We start from the raw sequence: 24,538 nt of genomic DNA, 5'->3' as shown, positions 1-24,538 counted from the left end.
CCTCGTTTACGAGAACAGTCAAAACACAAATGAGTGTAACAGAAACCAGCCGCGTCCGCCGAAAAATGAGAAGTTAATAATCGTGGTAACGGTAATAACAACAAGAACGGCAGCAATAGCAGAAATCAGTACGACAACGAGCAGTGCGGTTCGCATCGATATGCGGCGCCGCAGTGATATTACGATAATGGAGGATTCGGAAATCGCAAAGTAGCGGTTTCCAAGAGAGAAATAGTAGAAATTACAATTCAGGGTACCGGGGCTCGCCGTCAAGAAATAACTGTAATGGTTGGAATAACTGGCGCAGTCCCGGCGATAATACACAAGAGTATAGGAACAGTAATGAACACCCACGCATAAATAACAATTATAAAAACAAAGGTTTTGGGGGTGACATAAACCAAAATCAGCGATACGCCGCCACCAATTATGCGCATAACAGAACATGGAAAAATTTCGTTCACGTTGTAGAAGTGGCAGATGGGAGCGGCAGCACCCCGCCACCCAGACGGTAAACGGCGATCGATCGACCTTGACCTTCCGCCGCGACCGAAAACGGGAATGGGAGTTTGACGCAAATACCCTACTGGCCATTAAAATTGCTACACCACGAATATGACGTGCCACAGACGCGAAATTTAACCGACAGGAAGAAGATGCTGTGATATGCAAATGGTTAGCTTTTCAGAGCATTCACACAAGGTTGGCGCCGGTGGCGACACCTACAACGTGCTGACATGAGGAAAGTTTCCAACCGATTTCTCATACACAAACAGCAGTTGACCGGCGTTGCCTGGTGAAACGTTGTTGTGATGCCTCGTGTAAGGAGCAGAAATGCGTACCATCACGTTTCCGACATTGATAAAGGCCGGATTGTAGCTTATAGCGATTGCGGTTTATCGTATCGCGACATTGCTGCTCGCGTTGGTCGAGATCCAATGACTGTTAGCAGAATATGGAATCTGTGGGTTCAGGAGGGTAATACGGAACGCCGTGCTCGATGCCAATGGCCTCGTATCACTAGCAGTCGAGATGACAGGCATCTTATCCGCATGGCTGTAACGGATCGTGCAGCCACGTCTCGATCCCTGAATCAACAGATGGGGACGTTTGCAAGACAACAACCATCTGCACGAACATTTAGACGACGTTTGCAGCAGCATGGCCTATCAGCTCGGAGACCATGGCTGCGGTTACCCTTGACGCTGCATCACAGACAGGAGCGCCTTCGATGGTGTACTCAACGACGAACCTGGGTGCACGAATGACAAAACGTCATTTTTTTTCGGATGAATCCAGGTTCTTTTTACAGCATCATGATGGTCGCATCCGTGTCTGGCGACATCGCGGTCAACGCACATTGGAAGCGTGATGGTATGGGGTGCCATTGGTTACACGCCTCCGTCACCTCTTGTTCGCATTGACGGCACTTTGAACAGTGGACGTTACATTTCAGATGTGTTACGACCCGTGGCTCTACTCTTCATTCGATCCCTGCGAAACCCTACATTTCAGCAGGATAATGCACGACCGCATGTTGCAGGTCCTGTACGGGACTTTCTGGATAGAGAAAATGTTCGACTGCTGCCCTGGCTAGCACATTCTCCAGATCTCTCACCAATTGAAAACGTCTGGTCAATGGTGGCCGAGCAACTGGCCCGTCACAATACGCCAGTCACTACTCTTGATGAACTGTGGTACCGTGTTGAAGCTGCATGGGCAGCTGTACCTGTACATGCCACCCACGCTCTGTTTGACATAATGCGCAGGTGTATCAAGGCCGTTATTACGGCCAGGGGTGGTTGTTCTGGGTACTGATTTCTCAGGATCTATGCACCCAAATTGCGTGAAAATGTAATCACATGTCAGTTCTAGTATAATATATTTGTCCAATGAATACACGTTTATCATCTGCAATTCTTCCTGGTGTAGCAATTTTAATGGCCAGTAGTGTAAATAATTGCCAAGGATATCGATTTGGCCTATACACGTGTAAGATAAATGATATTAAAGGAATATACGATGAAGTACAGACGATGGTGAATGCCAAAATAGGAACAACAGATGTACAGTCACGCTCAAAAGTATCCGGACGACCTGAATTACATTTCGCCTGATTCGCATGCAACCCACATAACGCAGCTGTCTAGCCGGTCCTCTAATCGCTCCTGGGTACAGTCGTTTGACTACTGAAAGTGGTTCCAACAAGTCACCACCAGAAAACATTACTCTGTATCGCAAGAACTCAAGATGTAAAGTAATACTACGATATTACAAATATCAGGGAACACCTTATCACAGATAAGACTGTTCTTAAGGCTTGTAAGCTCACATTTATTACAATAAATGACATACCTGAAACGTTACCACTCTCATTACTACGCCAGATAGGTAATGCACGTAGTAACTTCGTCGTATTCATGATTTTCTCTTCAAAGTAACATACCGTATTTATTATTTAACACAAAATGACATTAAAAATTTAAGCTATTCACGAGCAGCTAGTTGAGAATATGTATGAACTTAGAATGACACGACGAACCGTCTCGTTCTGCATATGGATTCAAAAACAGGTCATGCAGACTAAGAAAAGATTTCGTGATTAGGCATACAGAGAGTGATATATCTCGATTTTAGACAGTATCAATTAGCAAATACCAACTTTAAATTACGTAACGCAAACATTTTTAACGGACGCGAATTCCTAAAAATGGCTCTGAGCACTATGGGACTTAACGTCTATGGTCATCAGTCCCCTAGAACTAAGAACTACTTAAACCTAACTAACCTAAGGACAACACACAACACCCAGTCATCACGAGGCAGAGAAAATCCCTGACCCCCGCCGGGAATCGAACCCGGTAACCCGGGCGTGGAAAGCGCGAATTCCTACCCGGCACCTATTGTCCCTGTTAACGAACTACGAGAGATGTTAAATATTGCTTCTTAACAAGTAACTTACTTGAAATGCCGTGAGGTAAAGCTTTGTGTTGGACAGGGATTCGAACACAGAACCTAATAAGATAGATATCGAAGCACAACCAACTGTGACATATCGCATTTTCTCGGCAGTAGCTAGATGTTTTAACTGAAATGACGAGATGAAACATTAATTTTTTCCTTCCCAGGACTCAAACCCGGCACCTATCGCTGTTTTATTCTAGAGAAAACGAACGTTAAATATGGGTTTGTTGCACCAGCAGCGACATGTGAGCATGTTTGAACTAGAAATAATAAGACGAAGAGTTAAGTGATGACTGGGAATGGAGCTCCACACATATCGTTGTTGACTACACACAAAGAGACGTCGGCTACCAAATTTTTCTCCACCAGCAACTCGGAATAACATCTTGAACTTACAGTGATCTCGCAAATAGTTCTGAGTCTCACTGGGAGTCAAAAACGTCAAATATCGTTAGTGCTGACAACGAATGAAAATACATTGAAAATCGAAAATATTATCCACCAGCACATAGGTATTCTCATGCTAGATCTTGATAATACATAATCAAATCTTTAGTGCCGGGCCAGGATTCGAACCCATTCACGCGCAATATGTGGAGATGTTGAGAAATCTGCAGTTTTGAACAAACAACAAATTGTAGCCGAGCTGTATTGTCACGAAGGGAACAAATTCCGCGTTGAGGGCGGTCTGAGTTGCATTCCCAGTTCAGAACCAATTTTATCGACATACATAAGCTCAGATAAAAGACGGAATAAGTGTCCTGTGAGCCTACATAGCGTTTGTTTCGTCACTAGAAATAAATAACTAATATAAGAAAGGTTACTGGTGACAGAGTTTCTACATTTCGCCACTCCAGACTTTATTGTGGCTCAACCTAACGTCTCCTTGGTAGAGAAGGAATATCATTTTTAAAGTGAATTTCAGACCACAATGCCGTTATATCTTCTTCACTTGTTGTAGCCAGAAGAGAATGGAATCTGTCTCTCCCTATCTGAAATCACTGACTGAAGTTGGAACCGAACCCAGACCATAGATATACGAAACTATCATCAGCCCAACAGACCACCAAATCCCCTTCTCAGTGGCTCATTTTTCTATCATAACGGTTGGCTCTGAGCACTATGGGACTTAACGTCTGAGGTCATTAGTCCCCTAGAACTTAGAACTAGTTAAACCTGACTAACCTAAGGACATCACACACATCCATGGCCGAGGCAGGATTCGAACCTGCGACAGTAGCGGTCTCGCGGTTCCAGACTGCAGCGCCTAGAGCCGCACGGCCATCTCGGCCGGCGCTATCATAACGACGTAGTGCCACACTGGCTGAGAATTCTGACACACAGGCTCCCTGTATCAATTTGCAGAATGTTCAGTAAATTCATTTACTTGGTTGACCGAATCACCATGAACTAGATGCCTCGGCTACCCTGTGCATACTTTCAACATTATTTTGTAATCACCGAAATAAAATCACGTAACTGCCACCTGCACAGCACTGCCAACAGTGTAGGACGCAGAAATTTAAATAGGTAGTGTTCCTTTCCACTTGAACTACTCTATTGCGCTATCTGTTTGTTGAAAACGTCGCGCAGTGCAAAATAAAAGGTATAACTGTTTGTCTCTCATAAGTATTGACTTGGCCACATATCCCACAGAGCTGTGAAATGCAAAATTTCTGGAGGAATTGTTATTGACTTGCGGAGCTGTTATATCTGTGTCTCAGGTAGTAGCGTAATTCTAAGTATCGAGCGTTGTAGATAAGATGTCTTGAGTTCGAGTACATTCACTGCTGTATTTTTTAAAACGCAATTCTGCTGTCTGCTAAAGTTATCAGTCTAATGGAACGTGTAACATAATTCCCTTCACTTCTCAACCCAGAATAGTCGTATATGGAAAAACGGCTAACTTCTGCGGCATTTTATCCATTTCAGGTTTTACAGACAACCAGAGAGTAGATGCATCTCGAAACTTTTGTATTACGTATGGGGAGAGCGCATCGTGCCAACATACGTCGGTGAAGTATTTTCTACATTAGCTGTCGTCTGGTAGTGGCATTTTATTCTTCTTCAAACCTTGTTTGACAGCTTTAACTCGGAACAAGTTTTCTACATGCATGTAATCAATAAACCGCATGTGCATTTTCAGACTGTTATAGATAACATCAGAGAATTCGCATATATATCGTTGATGATTAATTTCTCTCTCATGTTTACTATTGTTTTAACAACACTAAAAGAAACCTTACGAAAATTGTGCACTGTATTATAAAAAATGAAATAAAACTACCCACGACAACCTTACGACGAAAGTCTGTTTTAATAAAACTGAGTATCTGTACACAAGCGTGCCTCTATCGTCAGGAATTTGTAAAGTACTACTCACTTAGATTTTGATTGTGTCTGTGTTTAATTGGTATGCTGTGTCATACTCAAAATGTATGCAAATGTGGCATTTCATAAATAAAGTCATGTATTACTAGAAACCCAAACTTTGTTTGTCAGCACCGGAAAGAGGCGTTACCTGTGGTGCAGCATTGTAAGTTTTTCACCATGAGCCGCAAGTACTTTCTTGAGATTTCCTTAGCGATGTTTGATCTGACTGCCTGTAGCTCTTTCACGGAAGGGATAAAAACTCTTCACTCAGTGAGACTGGAACTGCGAACCATAACAGACGCTATTTGAAGGACGAGATTAGTTGCGATTTCCACGTGCAACGACTTTCCTGGGCTGAAAACCGTAAATTTACACCCTTTTGTTACACTTCAAGCGATAGTAACTCAGATTATTCAATGGAAATGACAGGTAAAATCAAGTGAACTTTGAGGCTTAATTATGTGCACACCAGGAAGTAGCTCGTCGATCACAGAGTTGCCAAACATACATTGCCTTGTTTCCAAATCTCAGTTACAATACCAGCAGGAAGAAGACGAACCGATGTGATCTTCAGCGGGCAGGGAAGTGACCATAGCTGGTGTCTCCAAGTCGCGGTTGCTACGGCCTGGAATACGCAATGCGTCTGATTCGTACTTCTGTAACTAGGTTTAGGGACTAGAGCGTAGTTACTAATAATACTCAGAACTGACTGCAAACTAAGTATCATAAATCAGTAACTCTGATAGTTGTTTTTATGTTTCTTTCGTAAGTGTACTCAAAACTAAGAAACTCATTCACAGACGTTTTCGTGCCTCGCCGATAGTCGAGCACAACAAACAAATAAAAATAAAAAAAGAATGTGTGTGTGTGTGTGTGTGTGTGTGTGTGTGTGTGTGTGTGTGTGACAGAGAGAGAGAGACAGACAGACAGATAAAAATGAAAAAGGATGAGAGAGAGAGAGAGAGAGAGAGAGTAAAAAAATGTAAAGAAATTGAATTATGGTATGTGAAGACATCTTTCATTAAAATGACACGCTCCACATCATTACGAAATATCGTATTCATGATCTATGAAACAAGAATTAATGTAATGTAATGTAAAACTTGAAAATAAAAGACGACAATTTTTGTAATAAACCGGGACTTCTGCCAAGACCCATTAGTCCCTGGTAATTAACCTCGAAAGATGCCTGATATACCTCTATTCTGAAGTAACAAATGGTGCATGCATTTAAAGATGAAGTGCATGATGTGAAGTTCTCTGACAGAGATACGAAACCCAACACGGTTCTTTCCTTGTCTACAGAATCCTTTTCATATTAATATCAAACATCATCAATTACTCGTAGATTACATTAAAACTAAAGTAATTGATGAAGACGTTACTTGATAACAAAAACGCGCTGCCTTTCTTCATTTACTTGCGCCCAGAAATGGCTATCGAGTACTGCCAAACCAAAAGGCAACAGATCTTGCTGCCTTCCGATATACGTCGCTGTCAGTTCTCCCATATTATTTGGCCGACATGACCTGTTTCAAGTTGTGTATGACAGACAATGTTTTAGAAAATCAATTGTTTTCCTTTGCAATAAACAGAAAGATTTTCATCCTACGCTATCCAAGTACAAAATTTTCGCAATATTAGTTCAAATTTAATATTCGCTTCTATAATGTAGGAAAGTATTTCACAGTTGCAAAACTCGCATCCGACTCATTGACCTTACACTTAGTCGCTGATCATGAATTCTAGCTCAGAGTGACACCAGATTAAGTAACCTAATGTAGCGAAGACTGTTTGCCAGTGCTCTTTCTCACCGGAAAAGACGCAGTTCACTCATTGGGGTCCATAAGTACACTGTAACAGTAATTTCTGTGTGTATGCAATGCATACGGATTAGAATTTTGTGGTGCTCTCTCTTCCACTTCTGCATACAATATGTCAGACCTAAACGGGCCCTTTATCATTACAGGCCCTGGGCAGTGCAACATAATGCTGACAACAGTAATGTGCTTATACTGACAACCTGACTGTTCGTTTTATCTGATTTTGTAATCATTTAAATAAAACAACATGACCTTACAGTGGGAGACATTTTGTCCCACTTCTCCTTCTGTGAAATTTGTCAGTAAGCTTTTTGCCTTCCAGCCAGCGAAATGCGGCAGAATACGGCCAGTAAACGATTCACAAACCACGATTTAGTGCCGTTAAGACGATTTCTTTAAACATTGTCGTAGCTGAAGGAATTTAGTTTCGTGTTAAATCGTCTCAAGCAGCAATGTTCACAGACATATCAAATAGGAGAAAGCTCATTGTCCAGGTACGAAAGTTGTAAATCAAACTTCCAAAGTTTGTGTCAGGTTGATCTTTTCGTCTGATAGCACTGCGTAAGTATTTTGTCTATGAGGTATCACAAGTAGTGTTCCTGTAGCTGTGTGAATCATTGGTTGAAAACGAGTTTAACACCAATGGGTACAGTACTGTTAAATATTCAAAATGATTATCAACCTAAGCCTGAGTTCATCCGCAAACAGAGGCGAATTTATAATATTGAAGCTAGACTGTGTATTCTTTGTCTTTCTTGAGTGGGCATTGGAAGGCGTTTACACACACGTATACAATACTATGAATACTTCGAACGCTATAGTTAACGTTGCTCTCATAAACTACTTTTGTTTTTTAATTCTTTTGGGTCTTCAGCGTGCAATATGTGTTGTAGATACAGTCTTAGAGCAAAAAATTGACCGCCAAGTCGTTCGCGTAAGGTGGGCAATACAGTCATGCTCCGCTCAGAATCCTATGTCCGGCGATATGCTCGATCTGGCAACGTTGTAGACTGCAGCACTTCCCAGAGGTATTCTTGACGTTCGCAGAGCGAATGACGCTCCGTGCTGCGGCGCAGCGCGAGCACGTGGCCATTATCGTGACGTTAACGTCCGGTCCCATCGCGCCAGCTCGGCGCCAGCGCGCATTATCAGAGTCTTGCGCAAGCAACCGGAAGTGAGTTTTCGAGCAACACGCTCCTAGTAGTGGTGGGCAGGAAATCGCGTATCTGTTAGAAATCACAGTGACTGAGAAGTCACATATATCACAGTAGCAACTTTACAGAATCTAGCTGCGATTTAAGTCACAGTTAGCAGTCGCAAGTAGTATTTCACATTCAAAGACGTGAGCCATCTATTGGTCGAATTTAGCACTGCTTTCTGCGATTTCAGTGACAAGTCGCAACTAAGAGTCGCAAGTAGCAACTAAAAAGCGCAGTTAACAGTGCCATCTGTTGGCCAAAGTTCGTACTACGTCCATCTCTGCGATACGGTATCGAGTCTAACTGCGATTTCCGTGACAAGTCGCAAGTAGCAACTAAAAAGCGCAGTTAACACTGCCATCTGTTGAGCAAATTTCATACTACGCTATTCGCTACCGAGTCAAACTGCGATTTCTGTGACAAATCGCAACTAAGAGTCGCAAGTAGCAACTAAATAGCGCAGTTAACATACTTTTCCTAGTGTCATCTGTTGACCGACGTACGTACTTCGTTATGAGAGCCTTGTGCCTCACGAGATCGGTGGGCTGTGTGTGCATATGAAGGGCTTATTTCAATAGTGGTACAAGTCCATTTTTGATCATTTTGAGATATAGAGTCGTAAAGTTAAATGAGCGCTGAAAAATCTGCAGTTGAGATACCAGAAATATTCAAGCATATGGTTTCTTGCTAGAGATGAACCTTTATTTATGTTTGTTTGGATCACTAATTTCAGAAGCTTTATAGACAGAAAAGTGGAGGTAATGGACTTGTACCACTATTGAAATAAGCCCTTCATATTATATGACGACATGCACATTCAGCATCATTTATGGTTGGTCAAATACTGCTGTGACTCTGAATGTATTATATTAATAAGAAGCAACATTGCCTTTTTCTCCTGAAAATATCAAGTAACGTAACAAATGTGTTTGATTCTGCTTCCAATATGACAGTTTGGTTAATACTCCACATGCCTACAGGACTTTGCAATGTTAACACAGCAGAACTCAGACATCTGTATAAGTGTAGAGAAACGAAAACAGTCATATGAATGCCTCACTTTTGTTCCGACACAGTTCAAGACTCGGGAGAAAAGTTTTACACCTGGTGTTCTACATGGCAACTTCACACACAAGAACTTTTTGCTGACACTACTACCACCTACATAAGTAAGCTTTTCCTGTGTTACTTTCAAGTAATGCACTTAAGCTATTCCTGATATAACTGGAAGATCTGTACTTCCCACTTTCATATCAACAGCCTCAAAATGCATATTGTAGACTTCGGGATACGTTACAGGTCAGTGTCACACCAAGATTGCGGAGAAAGGGGGGGGGGGGGGGGGGAGGAGGGCGGCATGTCACTCTCCAACAAGTGTTTACCAATAAGTAAGTGGCGGAAAATTATGGGTATAGGACGGCTTAAACATGTGGAAAATGAGATTTTTATTATTCACTCACTCTATTTGACATTTGTTATTCCTTTAAAATCGCACAACAACTTCAATAAAACACAGTTTAATCATTCACACACTTATTTCACAATTATTTCACTTTTAAACTGCAAATCCTCTAAGAGCTGTCTTGAATCTTCACGAGTCTCTCTCAACAGCCTTGATGTGGATAGATACGTACAGCAACCAGTAATCAGAGTCAGAACTGTGTCTGCAAAAACACAAGGATTATTAAACAATGTTTGCTGTCATTAATTACTAGCAATATAATTGACAGAGTAGATTGCTAATATTTGCTATAATGAATATCACATTTGCAAGAACGATCTCACTGGAGTAATTAAGTCCATCGAAACGCTTAGAAACTAACTTCTCGTCTGACGAAAACGGTCTAAAGACGCAGTGGCAATTTCTTCAGATCTGTTGACAATGATATTTTGAGTTATCACTTTACTGAGTGACTGAAATGTAGTTCGGGTACCTGTGAACATAACAATATGTTAGAATTCATTTTCTAAATACGAACTATTACGGTACTGTACGGCTACTTACATATTAATTACACTATTAATATTTTCACAATTGTTTCTTTAATACAAAATTAAAGCCAACGGAAGAAAAAACGTAAAACATACTTGCCAATGACAGGTTTGTTGAGGTGCAATTTTCTGTGTTGACAGATGTAACTTTTTCATACGGTGGTAAGTCGCAGAAGTAGCAGAAGTCACAGAAATCGCAGAAGTAGCAGAAATCGCGGAAGTAGCAGAAATCGCAGAAATAGCAGTGGCGGAGGGATACACGACCTATGTTCCTTAACTGCGACTCTTAACTGCGACAAATCACAGTTAAGAATAACAGATACTGAAAAGTAGCATTCACAGAAATCACTGATATCGGAAAATGGCAGTTTAGCTCATCACTAGCTCCTAGTAATACGAGGGAGCGTGTTCTCCAGGCGGTTTGAATCGAGCGCCACAGGCTACCAGCCAATCAGAGGGTGCGAAGCGAACAGCGCAGCGGCTAAGTCCGCTTCAAGGTCACCCGCCTAGCGAGGACCAAGAGCGGCCTACAGACCAAGTTGTAAGTGAACATTGTTTTTAGTCTTTAAAAAAAAAAAAATCTCACGGTATAGATAAGGATGGTTCTCGGTTAGGACAATCTTTATTGTCTGTAATACAACATACAATCACCATTAATTTTTATTTTACAATTTCCATTACCAATCTTGCACCATAAAAAAATATACTCATCGGCATTCAATTTCTTCTTCCTTCGGCTACTCAAAGTAAATGGCATACTAGGAACAACTGTACCATAAGGCTGCTTAGCCAAAAGTCCTGTTGTCTCTGCTATACTCCATGTTAAAATATTTCCATCTGGAAAGGCTTCAAGGCCACCATAGTCTGCATGGTTGCCCCATACTACAGCAAGAGTAAGCCATGTACATGAGGTAAAACGCGAGACTAGCTATTACGACATCTGGTAACTAAAAGCACGCGTCGACAAAGTTTTCATCGCCCCTTTCCTCTCGGTGCTGAAGCTATGAGTGTAATTCAAGCTAATCTACAATAGATTTCTCTTTCTGTCACACTGGTAATAACAGTTTGGTCCAACAATGTTTTAGCGAAAGATTTCTTTGCCGACCATATGCCTCTGAACACCGCATGCGTCTGTGTTCTCTGGGACCCGTTTACTGCCTACCGGCTGGGGCTGAGGCACTGCATTGTCTCGCCTTCTGCCGACAACGTCTGCTCCACTCCGCACTCTCGACCATGTAAAATGCTGCAATGTTGTTGAGTGGTGACCCATAAAATCTGTCTACGATTTGTGTTTCGCTCTTGATAGCAAAGGAGGCACAAAACCGTTTTTATTTGATGCTTATTTTATTACACTAGATTGCAATACATAAATGTGGCACAGAATTAATTTCATTGTTTCTGATCCAATGCACTACAATTAAAGGGTCACATTCTGTTCTTTTCCCTTTCACGGGAGGTTCCTCAAATAATTTATTATTGTCATGGATTTATATGTGTTAGTCAAGGCACAAAGAGTAAATGCAATGTAATGTGTCATGTCCATTATAATTATCCGGGCTGTTATGCCGTGTCGATTCCCAACGTTTCGTCTCCGACTGCGGGAGACGTCTTCAAGGGGGTCCGTAGCGAGCCAGTGGGTGTGTTGGACCTTCCATCGAGCTACGGACCCCCTTGAAGATGTCTCCCGCAGTCGGAGACGAAACGTTGGGAATCGACACAGAATTCATCAACCGACCACGTCATAACAGCCCGGATAATTATAATGGACATGATATTTCCGGCCGTGAAAGTCTACATTTTAGTATAATGTAATGTGTTTGGTTTCTTTCTTTGATTCTCTATGGCAAATGGATGCAAAAGATTGTGTAAATACCTATCAGAACCTGCTCTATAGCTACTCAGGCAAATTGTTTGTTTTGAGGTCTATACCTTAATTAATGGAGAAGTGAACGCTGTTCACAAGTGATATTTAAAATATTCAATTGGATTTAAGGCGACAAAATTGCCCATATTTGAAGCTACCCAGGGAAAAAGTAAGTTGCTAAAGCCGCTGTTAGCAAATGTCCGCTAGGAGTTTCTAATTGCTACTGTGGAAATTTAGCATAGAGGCCCTATAGTAATGAAGAGGTTCATTTCCTTCATACTTATCAGCCTGGCATGTGAGTCTTAAGTGAAGAACAATGTTGAAATTCGTATCGCTGATGGTCGATTTGAATTTCTTCAGAGACGCTGGTATTGCGAAGCAGCTTGGCAGTCAGACAGCCAAGACCTATGACCATTAACACAACTTACTGAGTCGAGCTACCAAGAGGATTTGATGTGTAAAGGTTTTCTTCCGATTTCGATACAGAATTTTTTCTGGATATTCGCAGCTCTATAAAATGTATCAGAAAAAAAAGCTCGCATACGCTAGCCCCTACCACGGTTAGAACTGACGACTGATTGAGCCGTTCTGAGCCGAGACACGTGCGGTACCATCTGGCTACGGACACACTGCTGCCTGTACGTCACTCTCATCATGCCGGCCGCGGTGGTTTAGCGGTTCTAGGCGCTCAGTCCGAAGCTGCGCGACTGCTACAGTCGCAGGTTCGAATCCTGCTTCGGGCATGGATGTGTGTGATGTCCTTAGGTTAGTTAGGTTTAAGTAGTTCTAAGTTCTAGGGGACTGATGACCAAAGATGTTAAGTCCCGTAGTGCTCAGAGCCATTTGAACTCTCATCATGGTATTCGTCGCTCAGCCTCATAACGCATCGTGAAAGATAATAAAAGTTGTCACCTATGTGAAGAATAGCATTTCTTTAGGCAAAAAATTTAATTTACTGCCTCAGTGTCTTAGTTTACATGAGGATTATATAGCACGAGTCATTCAAATGGAAAGAGAATATCAAGTGAATTTAGCGAGTCAATTCAGTACCATATGCGGAATTGATTGCACTGTCACAGTGTTGCCTAATGTTTGTGACGGTGTTGCCAATTCTCACCTGTGCTAGGAACAGCTCTGTAGCGATATGCGAGGAGAATCCCGTGCTCGTGTCATAGGTGGATATAGAGAGGAGGCGCGGGGTTTGGTTAATATGAAGCGTTTTTCCCTACCAGTTGCGTCAAACATTCAGGTATATAATCTTCCATCACGATTACAGATTCCTAAAAAATATGTACGAATAAAACACTTACGTTGTTACTTTGTTATTTCAGTACAACAAAAAGTCTTTGGAAATCACTTATGCCCACCTGTCACAAAAGTAAGATAACAAACACTTTGCACCTCGAAATCGATTGTACCTATGTGCAGTCTTGTGACGTATAAATAAAGCGTCTTAACGGCACTAAATCGTGATTTGTGAATCATTTACCGGCCGTACTGTGCCGCATTTCGCTGGATGCAAGGCAAAAAGCTTACTGACAAATTTCACAGAAGGAGAAGTGGGACAAAATGTCTCCCACTGTAAGGTCATGTTGTTTTATTTAAATGATTACAAAATCAGATAAAACGAACAGTCAGGTTGTCAGTATAAGCACATTACTGTTGTCAGCATTATGTTGCACTGCCCAGGGCCTGTAATGATAAAGGGCCCGTTTAGGTCTGGCATATTGTATGCAGAAGCGGAAGAGAGAGCACCACAAAATTCTAATCCGTATGCATTGCATACACACAGAAATTACTGTTACAGTGTACTTATGGACCCCAATGAGTGAACTGCGTCTTTTCCGGTGAGAAAGAGCACTGGCAAACAGTCTTCGCTACATTAGGTTACTTAATCTGGTGTCACTCTGAGCTAGAATTCATGATCAGCGACTAAGTGTAAGGTCAATGAGTCGGATGCGAGTTTTGCAACTGTGAAATACTTTCCTACATTATAGAAGCGAATATTAAATTTGAACTAATATTGCGAAAATTTTGTACTTGGATAGCGTAGGATGAAAATCTTTCTGTTTATTGCAAAGGAAAACAATTGATTTTCTAAAACATTGTCTGTCATACACAACTTGAAACAGGTCATGTCGACCAAACCATATGGAAGAACTGACAGCGACGTATATCGGAAGGCAGCAAGATCTGTTGCCTTTTGGTTTGGCAGTACTCGATAGCCATTTCTAGGCGCAAGTAAATTAAGAAAGGCAGCGCGTTTTTGTTATCAAGTAACGTCTTCATCAATTACTTTAGTTTTAATGTAATCTACGAGTAATTGATGATGTTTGATATTAACGTGAAAAGGATTCCGTAGACAGGGAAAGAACCTGTTCTTGGGAAACTACTTCTATAGTGACCAAAAGGCATCAAATGATCTTCGAGTTCAGTGTTCCAGCAGCGGTATGAAAAAAATGATAGTAATAATGACGGTAATAATCGAATTATCCGGTAACTTCACACTTCCCAGTGGATTTTCTCGAACTAAGAAATTTGCTGAATTGTGAAAATTTCAAAATGGCTTCACATCGAGCCTATGATGCCTAGAAGAGTCTTTACATCCTGCTGACATGTGAATAGCATAATCTCCGCTTCAGAAGCTTGCTTCTACTTAACCATTTAACAGACTCGCGTTTTTTTCACCGTGACTAATTTTGTAAGCTAAGCACATCATCTGTTACAGCATACTCCTGGGGCTGGGAAATGTGGCCACAATGGTCTGGCGGAACGAACTATCACAGGTGCAATGCGTTGGTTCAGGCATTGACTTTTAAGAGGAACAAACAGATTTACTTTACCCCTGGTAACATCAAGAGAAAGACCTTTTAATCCAGAATCCGCATTAAACATCAAGTTCCTTCATTAGCAACTGGGCGGAGCCGGTTTACGTTGGGAAAAGACATAGCGGAAGTCATGGTAAACAGAAATACAGTCGCCAGTAAACTTACTTACATTAGAAAATTTTATTTTATTTGGTGAACCGATAAACATTTAAAGGAACAGGGCTCTTACTTTACCTGTACTTGATTGAACTAGAGACGTTGAAAAATTTGGTCTGGAGTGTGATTCGAATTCGTATCTCCTCTTTCGAGGATCTGAATCTCTCGGAACAGTATAGTTCAATCATTTCGTTCCTTTTCTCAAGACTGCAATCTTCTCTAGGTCTCCTCCAAAAGTAAGTATGTGGGTCTAAATCCTGATCCAGTACAAAACTATTCATAATTTCATTTCAAGCCCTACCGCGTGCACATCGGCCTGTTAGTGAAAATCAACGTACATTTTTAATGTCTGTTCATGTGTTGCCAACAATCGCAATAGGTGTCGTTATTTCTAGTCGAACACGCACACATCTTAATATTGGTGAATAAGCAACTGATACTTAAGCTATATTCGTGGATGCACGGCAGGTGTGCAGTTCGATTGTCGCTTACGCACAAAAGTTTGTATCCTTATTTTAGATTCAAACACCTAGCAGCTGGTAAGAAAAACCGATACGAAACATTTGATTTTACTTAGTTATCAATCCGATTACGTGTTGGGTTCGTATCTCTGTCACAGAACTTCACATCATGCACTTCATCTTTAAATGCATGCACACTTTGTTACTTCAGAATAGAGGTATATCAGACATCTTTCGTGGTTAGTTAACAGGGGCGAAAGGGTCTTAATAGAAGTCCCGGTTTATTACAAAAACTGTCGTCTTTTATTTTCAAGTTTAGATTTGGTTACTGGTATTAGCAAAAAATTCGGTAATTCATGACTGTTCATGGCTAGTCATCAATATGATATGATTAGATTAGATTACATTAGATTAATTCTTGTTTCATTGATCATGAATACGATATTTCGTAATGGTGTGGAACGTGTCATTTTAATGAATGTTTTCTTTACATACCGTGATTCAATTTATAACATTTTTTTTACTTTCTCTCTCTCTCTCTCTCTCTCTCTCTGACACACACACACACACACACACAAACACACACACACACACACACACACACACACACACACACACACACACACACACATTATTTTTTTATTTTTATTTGTTTGTTGTGCTCGACTATCGGCGAGGCAAGAAAATGTCTGTGAATGAGTTTCTTAGTTTTGAGTACACTTACGAAACAAATATAAAAACAACCATCAGAGTTACTGATTTATGATACTTAGTTTGCAGTCAGTTCTGAGTATTATTAGTAACTACGCTCCAGTCCCTAAACCTAGTTACATAAATGCGAATCAGACGCATTACGTATTCCAGGCCGTAGCAGCCGCGACTTGGAGACACCAGCTATGGTCACTTCCCAGCCCGCTGTAAGATCACATCGGTTCGTCTTCTTCCTGCTGGCATTGTAACTGAGATTTGGCAACAAGGTAATGTATGCTTGGCAACTCTGTGATCGGCGAGCTACTTCCTGGTGTGCACGGAATTAGGCCTCAAAGTTCACTTGATTTTACCTGTCATTTCCATTGAATAATCTGAGTTATTATCGCTTGAGGTGTAACAAAAGGGTGTAAATTTACGGTTTTCAGCCCTGGAAAGTCGTTGCACGTGGAAATCTCAACTAATCTCGTCCTTCAAATAGCGGTTTACGAGTTCTAGCCACTATTGGTCTCGTAAGAGGAAGACAGGGCACATACTTCTCCACCAGCTCTGTGGTAACGTCCTGACCTGTAAAAAAGCGCCTATTCTGGTTCGCAGTTCCAGTCTCACCGAGTGTAGCGTTTTTATCCCTTCTGTGAAAGAGCTACAAAAAGTCAGATCAAACATCGCTCAGTAAATCGCAAGAAAATACTTTCGGCTCATAGTGCAATGGTGAAAAACTTACAATGCTGCACCACAGGTAACGCCTCTTTCTGCTGCTGACAAACAACGTTTGGGTTTCTAGGAATACGTAACTTTATTTATGAAATGCCACATTTGCATACCTCTTGAGTATGACACAGCATACCAATTAAATACAGGCCCAATCGATATCTAAGTGAGTAGTATTATACTAATTCGTGTCGGTAGAGGTACGCTCGTGTACAGATACTCAGTTTTATTAAAACAGACTTTTGTCGTAAGGTTATTGTGGGTAGTTTTATTACATTTCTTATAATACAGCTCACAGTTTTAGTAAGGTTTCCTTTAGTGTTGTTAAAACAATAGTAAACATTAGAGAGAAATTAATCATCAACGATACATGCGAATTCTCTGATGTTATCTATAACAGTCTGAAAATGCACATGCGGTTTATTGATTATGTGCATGTAGAAAACTTGTTCTGAGTTAAAGCTGTCAAACAAGGTTTGAAGAAGAATGAAATGCCACTACCAGACGACAGCTAATGTAGAAAATACTTTACCGACGTATGTTGGCACGATGCGCTCTCCCCATACATAATACAAAAGTTTCGAGATGCGTCTGCTGCCTGGTTGTCTATTAAACCTGAAAAGAATAAAATGTCACGGAAGTTAGCCCTTTTCCCACATGCGACTATTTCGGGTTGAGAAGTGAAGAGAATTATGTTACAAGTTCCATTAGACTGATAACTTTAGCAGACAGCAGAATTGCGTTTTAAAAAATATAGCAGTGAATGTACTCGAACTCAAGACATCTTATCTACAACGCTCGATACTTAGCATTACGCTACTACCTGAGACACAGCTATAACAGCTCCGGAAGTCAATAACAATTCCTCCATAACTTCTGCATTCCACAGCGCTGTGGGATAATGCATATGGCCATGTCATTACTTATGAGAGACAAACAGTTATACCTTTTCTTTTGCACTGCACAACGTTTTCAACCGAGTAAATGAGTTTACTGAACATGCTGCAAATTGTTACAGGGAGCCCGTGTGTCAGAATTCTCAGCCAGTGTGGCACAAGGACGTTATGATAGAAAAATGAGACACTGAGAAGGGGATTTTGTGGTCTGTTGGGCTGATGATAGGTTCGTATATCTATGGGCTGGATTCGGTTCCAACTTCAGTCTGTGATTTTAGATAGGGAGAGACAGATTCCATTCTCTTCTGGCTACAACAAGTGAAGAAGATATAATGGCATTGTGGTCTGAAATTCACTTTAAAAATGATATTCCTTCTCTACCAAGTAGACGTTAGGTTGAGCCACAATAAAATCTGGAGTGGCGACATGTAGAAACTCTATCACCAATAACCTTTCTTATATTAGTTATTTATTTCTAGTGACGAAACAAACGCTATGTAGGCTTACAGGACACTTGTTCCATCTTTTATCTGAGCTTATGTATGTCGATAAAATTGGTTCTGAACTGGGAATGCAACTCAGACCGCACTTAACGCCGAATTTGTTCCCTTCGTGACAATACGGCTCGGCTACAATTTGTTGTTTGTTCAAAACTGCAGATTCCTCAACATCTCCACATATTGCGCGTGAATGGGCTCGAATCCTGGCCCGGCACTGAAGATTTGATTATGTATTATCAAGATCTAGCATGAGAACACCTATGTGCTGGTGGATAATAATTTCGATTTTTAAAACAGCGCTAGGTGCTGGGTTTGAGTCCTGGGAAGGAAAAAATTAATGTTTCGTCTCATCATTTCAGTTAAAACATCTAGCTACTGCCGAGAAAATGCGATATGTCACAGTTGATTGTGCGTCGATATCTATCTTATTAGGTTCTGGGTTCGAATCCCTGTCCAACACAAAGCTTTACCTCACAGCATTTCAAGTAAGTTACTTGTTAAGAAGCAATATTTAACATCTCTCGTAGTTCGTTAGCAGCGGCAATAGGTGCTGGGTAGGAATTTACGTCCGTATAAAATGTTTGCGTTATGTAATTTAAAGTTGATATTTGCTAACTGATACTGTCTAAAATCGAGGTATATCACTCCCTGTATGCCTAATCAGGAATGACAGTTAGTTTCCGTCAGTCACAAAATCTTTTCTTAGTCTGCATGACCTGGGTTTGAATCCATATGCAGAACGAGACGGTTCGTCGTGTCATTTAAAGTTCATACATATCCTCAACTAGCTTCTCGTGAATAACTTAAATTTTTAATGTCATTTTGTGTTAAATAATAAATACGGTATGTTACTTTGAAGAGGAAATCATGAATACCACGAAGTTACTACGTGCATTACCTATCTGGCGTAATAATGAGAGTGGTAACGTTTCAGGTATGTCATTTATTGTAATAAATGTGAGCTTACAAGCTTTAAGGACAGTCTTATCTGTGATAAGGTGTTCCCTGATATTTGTAATATCGTAGTATTACTTTACATCTTGAGTTATTGCGATACAGAGCAGTGTTTTCTAGTGGTGACTTGTTGGAACCATTTTCAATAGTCAAACGACTGTACCAAGGAGTGATTAGAGGACCTGCTAGACAGCTGCGTTATGTGGGTTGCATGCGAGTCAGGCGAAATGCAATTCAGGTCGTTCGGATACTTTTGAGCACGACTGTACATGTGATACTAGTCGCAGAAACAGCTACGAATCTTGTTTCGTATAGCTTGTTCAATTAAATAAAAAGGAAACTAAATCTACTTACTTTAGCTGCGCAGAACTGATATATTTTAACAGCTATAATTAATAAGTCAATAGGCATCAAGTTACAAACTTACATTCCAATAACTTTCTTTCGAACCATAATTATTTGTACATTCCTAGTGGTAGAAAAATTAATAGTTAACAGTATCCTAGGAATGGATTCTTTCAGGCGATGTTCTTCCAGATTAACCATGAAATGGAAATCAAAATGGAAATATAATCAGTTTTGCAAGTTGCACACTGATAGAATGTGAAAGAGCCTATTTTGTAACCGAGCTTGAAGCGCTCTCAGTAGTATGGGCATTTATCAAGTTCCAGTATTTCCTATCCTATGGGGAAATTACGCAAAAGTATATTGTGATCACAAAGCATTTTCATTCGTACTGACATGTAGTCTATTGGACAAAATATTAGCCAGATGGCGTCTTTTTCTTCAAGAGTTCGATTTTGAGGTAATTTTTATCAAAGACGAACAGAATATTTTGACAGACCTCCTCGAGGATTTAAATGAATACGCCGAATTAACGGAACAAACATCCGACTTTAGGATGCTACTCATGTACGATGGTACATGTAGGCCCTATTGTGTGAAAATGTGTTAAACATATGAGTCAACTTCAAGAGGAAGAGACTCGATGGAGCAAGGTAAGGCAACAACTACCAAGTACTGACGATGCAGACTTGAGAACACGTTAGGAGTTACATTATGAAGTTTTGTTTTAACGTCAATTGCCTCAATCTAGTAACTGTTGTGTTTGTTTACCCGAAGCATATCTAGACAGTTTTATCAGATATACTCATAACTCATGGGGTCATTATGGTATAGCCAAGTGTGCTCAGAAAATAATGTCATACTGATGTTTCCTTAACATTAACCTGCTAGACGTATCCAGTAGATGCCGCAGGACTTTTTGCGACAGAGCAGCAAAAGGAGGAGTGAAATGTGTAACAGTCTTGCATGATGTGTTTCCTAAATCTTTGCTGATGTATGCCACTGAAACTCCAATGGCAGGGCCTATAATTACACGAATCGTGAGAGAAAATTTTGTGAGAGTGAATAAACCAAAAACAAATTTATTTATCCAAATTTCATCCTGAAGCCAGCCCAACAGCAGGGGTATTTTGTGAGTTTAACATGTCTATCAGAACGTGGACACCACACGGACACACTAAGTGGACTGAGTATGTGACTCCTTTTCAGCAAATAGTAAATAAATTTGCCACACTCATCAATACGTTTTACATCAATCAAATTAATGTACGAGAAATATAAAATAGACAAGTGGGTTAAACCCTTACCTAAATATTCTGAGAAAGAGATACTGTTAGAAGAAAAGGTTAGATAAGCTTTAATAACGTTGGAAGCAAAGGTACAAGCCAGGGAAAAAAGTATGATAAAAGCATAGGTCGCACAACTATTTTTCACGTTGGGCAAGAGGTGCTGTTGCGCACACATCCTCAAGCTACGAAAACACAAAATTATTAACAAAAAATGGCAGTTGTACACAGGACCATACAGTATACACAGAATACGACACTCAGGGTGCTATTTGTTGAGCAACCCAAAATCAGGGAAAATACGTGGACTATATCCACATACAAATGTCAAAGAATTTATACGCTGAACATAAGAGGTCAATGCACCTCACCACTTCAGCCCCTGTAGCTCTTACGGAAAATAGAACAACCAATAATCCTTACAGAAATTTGGAGAGTCTACCTGATAAAATGTGATAGGATGTGACACAATATACCGTATCGCTTAGCAACACGCGAAATATCCATATTACTTTTCAAACAAAATGGAGAATCTCATAATGAATGTTAGACTAGGTATAATCCAATGTAAGTACGAAGATTCTGTGAAATCTATCATGAAAATTTTATTATTCTATTCAGAGCGAAATGACAATACACAAACTGTATGTTAAACACATTTTTGGAAACAGTGAATATGAACGACAATACAGTCTGGCAGCCTGCACCTGGCACAGCGTGAGGGAAGTAAACATCCCCCCCCCCCCCCCTCCTCCACCCACTTTTGACATATTCTGCAGTGGCCATTTTCGCTCATGCGAGCTATACCCAAAGAACTAGCTCACCATTTAACGATCAGTGATGGAATGCAAAAGACACAGCGCATCGTTCAAACATTAACAAGTGAAAATGAATATACCGCTTCAAGTAAACACTGACACATACGTAAGATCAGATAACAGGAAATTGGAACAAGTGAAGTAGCAATTTTTCCATGTTATAGGAACAAAGAGTACACTTGATAACCCGTCTCGCCAGCCACGAGTATTATTACTGCACGCTTTGTATTCTTTAGACAGATTTTGCAAGTATGAAATATTTTATCTAATGACATGTCCATTTTTCCACGTCATTATGTGTGCATACTTCAAAACCAGCTTCTCACATACAACCGTACGTAGACATAGGACTATGTACAAGAAGAAAGATATATCAGAGTAAGAACCTATGTATAAAAGAAATTATTTACACGGACAAAGCTATGGTCATGCGTGAGGAAAGAACTACTTACATAAAGGTTACTATTATACTAAAGAAATAAATAAAACAAATACAAATGTTAATGGGTAATCTAATGAACATAGTGATGGTACTAAAATTATGTGCGATTTATATTGAAGTATCTACAGCTACTTACAGTAAGAAAGTGATGGTATCAAAATTAAGTGCGATTTATATTACACTACCTACAGCTACTTGCATTAAGAAAGGACTACGCTATTTATATGAAACTACAGCCGATTAAGTTTTGACGATTAAACAATATTTTACACTTATTATATTGAAATCTACCTCAACATTAAAGTGAATACAAGAGGCTTATGTATTGTACAGAAAGAAAGAGATTTTAAAAAATGACATTAGGTACACTTGATTAAAATGGCGGAAACTTTGCGTAGCTAGCAACTACAAGCCTCAAGGTAAGTTAAGGTTCATTACGGCAAATAAGCATTATTTACACAAACGTAAAGCGCATAAGGAAGGATGAAATACTGATAAACATATACTCTGAGAGTATGGAGACGAAATGTTATTAGCAACGATATTGAATGTATCAAGCTGTATTTTACGTATGTGTGTGTGTGTGTGTGTGTGTGTGTGTGTGTGTGTGTGTGTGTGTGTGTGTGAATTAACACGCTGTCAGACCTATGGGCAGTTATGCATAATTAAGAAGTTATAGAGTAACAAGAATTTTGTAGGGAATGATGCAAAGTAGCACGTCCCGCTTTGCGGAAGGATTGATTTGGAGGTGGAGGGTACCAAATAAAAGGCACCCCCTCATACTCGTTTATAAGTTAAGTATAATTGTGATTACGTATGAATTTATGAGCCTACGGTCTTGCCGCAGTGGTAACACCGGTTCCCGTCATATCACCGAAGTTAAACGCTGTCGGGCTTGGCTAGCACTTGGATGGGTGACCATCCGGTATGCCGAGCGATGTTGGCAAGAGGGGTGCACTCAGCCCTTGTGAGGCAAACTGAGGATCTACTTGATTGAGAAGTAGTGGCTCCGGTCTCGGAAACTGACATATGGCCGGGAGAGCAGTGTGCTGACCACATGCTCCTCTATATCCGCATCCAGTGAGGCCTGTGGTCTGAGAATGACATGGCGGCCGGTCGGTGCCTTTGGGCCTCCATGGCCTGTTTGAGAGGAGTTTAGTTTATTTTATGAATTTTTGAATAAGTAGGTACAGTTATATTCAGTGCGTTGAAACAGCTAAAGATGCGTGCAGCTTTGCCAGCTGAAGAGTAATAACAAACACAGTGGATCTCACATTAACATAGCCTGCGTGTTAAGGGAGTACGTGATTCCATTGAGTACTATGTCCAGTGAAATACATACATGGTTATGCAAGTCATGTTTGAGCATAAATTAACGCTTACTTTCACGTTGTTGTTGTTGTTGTGGTCTTCAGTCCTGAGACTGGTTTGATGCAGCTCTCCATGCTACCCTATCCTGTGCAAGTTTCTTCATCTCCCAGTATCTCCTGCAACCTACATCCTTCTGAATCTGCTTAGTGTATTCATCTCTTGGTCTTCCTCTACGATTTTTACCCTCCACGCTGCCCTCCAATGCTAAATTTGTGATCCCTTGATGCCTCAGAACATGTCCTACCAACCGGTCCCTTCTTCTCGTCAAGTTGTGCCACAAACTCCTCTTCTCCCCAATTCTATGCAATACCTCCTCATTAGTTATGTGATCTACCCATCTAATCTTCAGCATTCTTCTGTAGCACCACATTTTGAAAGCTTCTATTCTCTTCCTGTCCAAACTGTTTATCGTCCATGTTTCACTTCTATACATGGCTACACTCCACACAAATACTTTCAGAAACGACTTCCTGACACTTAAATCTATACTCGATGTTAACAAATTTCTCTTCTTCAGAAACGCTTTCCTTGCCATTGCCAGTCTACATTTTATATCTTCTCTACTTCGACCATCATCAGTTATTTTGCTTCCCAAATAGCAAAGCTCCTTTACTACTTTCAGTGTCTCATTTCCTAATCTAATTCCTTCAGCATCACCAGACTTAATTTGACTACATTCCATTATCCTCGTTTTGCTTTTGTTGATGTTCACCTTATACCCTCCTTTCAAGACACTGTCCATTCCGTTAAGCTGCTCATCCAGGTCCTTTGCTGTCTCTGACAGAATTACAATGTCATCGGCGAACACGTTCACGTTGTACACAGAGTAATACAAAACTAGCGTAGT

The 24,538-nt window shown here is 40.5% G+C and overlaps 1 pseudogene; it reads left to right on the top strand.

Moving 5' to 3' along the window:
- The first annotated feature begins 23,148 nt into the window (after positions 1-23,148).
- LOC124569487 lies at positions 23,149-23,266 on the top strand (annotated as a pseudogene).
- The last annotated feature ends 1,272 nt before the right edge of the window (positions 23,267-24,538 follow it).

Source organism: Schistocerca americana, unplaced genomic scaffold, assembly GCF_021461395.2.
Source record: "Schistocerca americana isolate TAMUIC-IGC-003095 unplaced genomic scaffold, iqSchAmer2.1 HiC_scaffold_15, whole genome shotgun sequence".
NCBI lineage: Eukaryota > Metazoa > Arthropoda > Insecta > Orthoptera > Acrididae > Schistocerca > Schistocerca americana.
The sequence above is the reverse complement of the archived record's forward strand: the minus strand, read 5'-3'. Positions and strand labels throughout refer to the sequence as shown.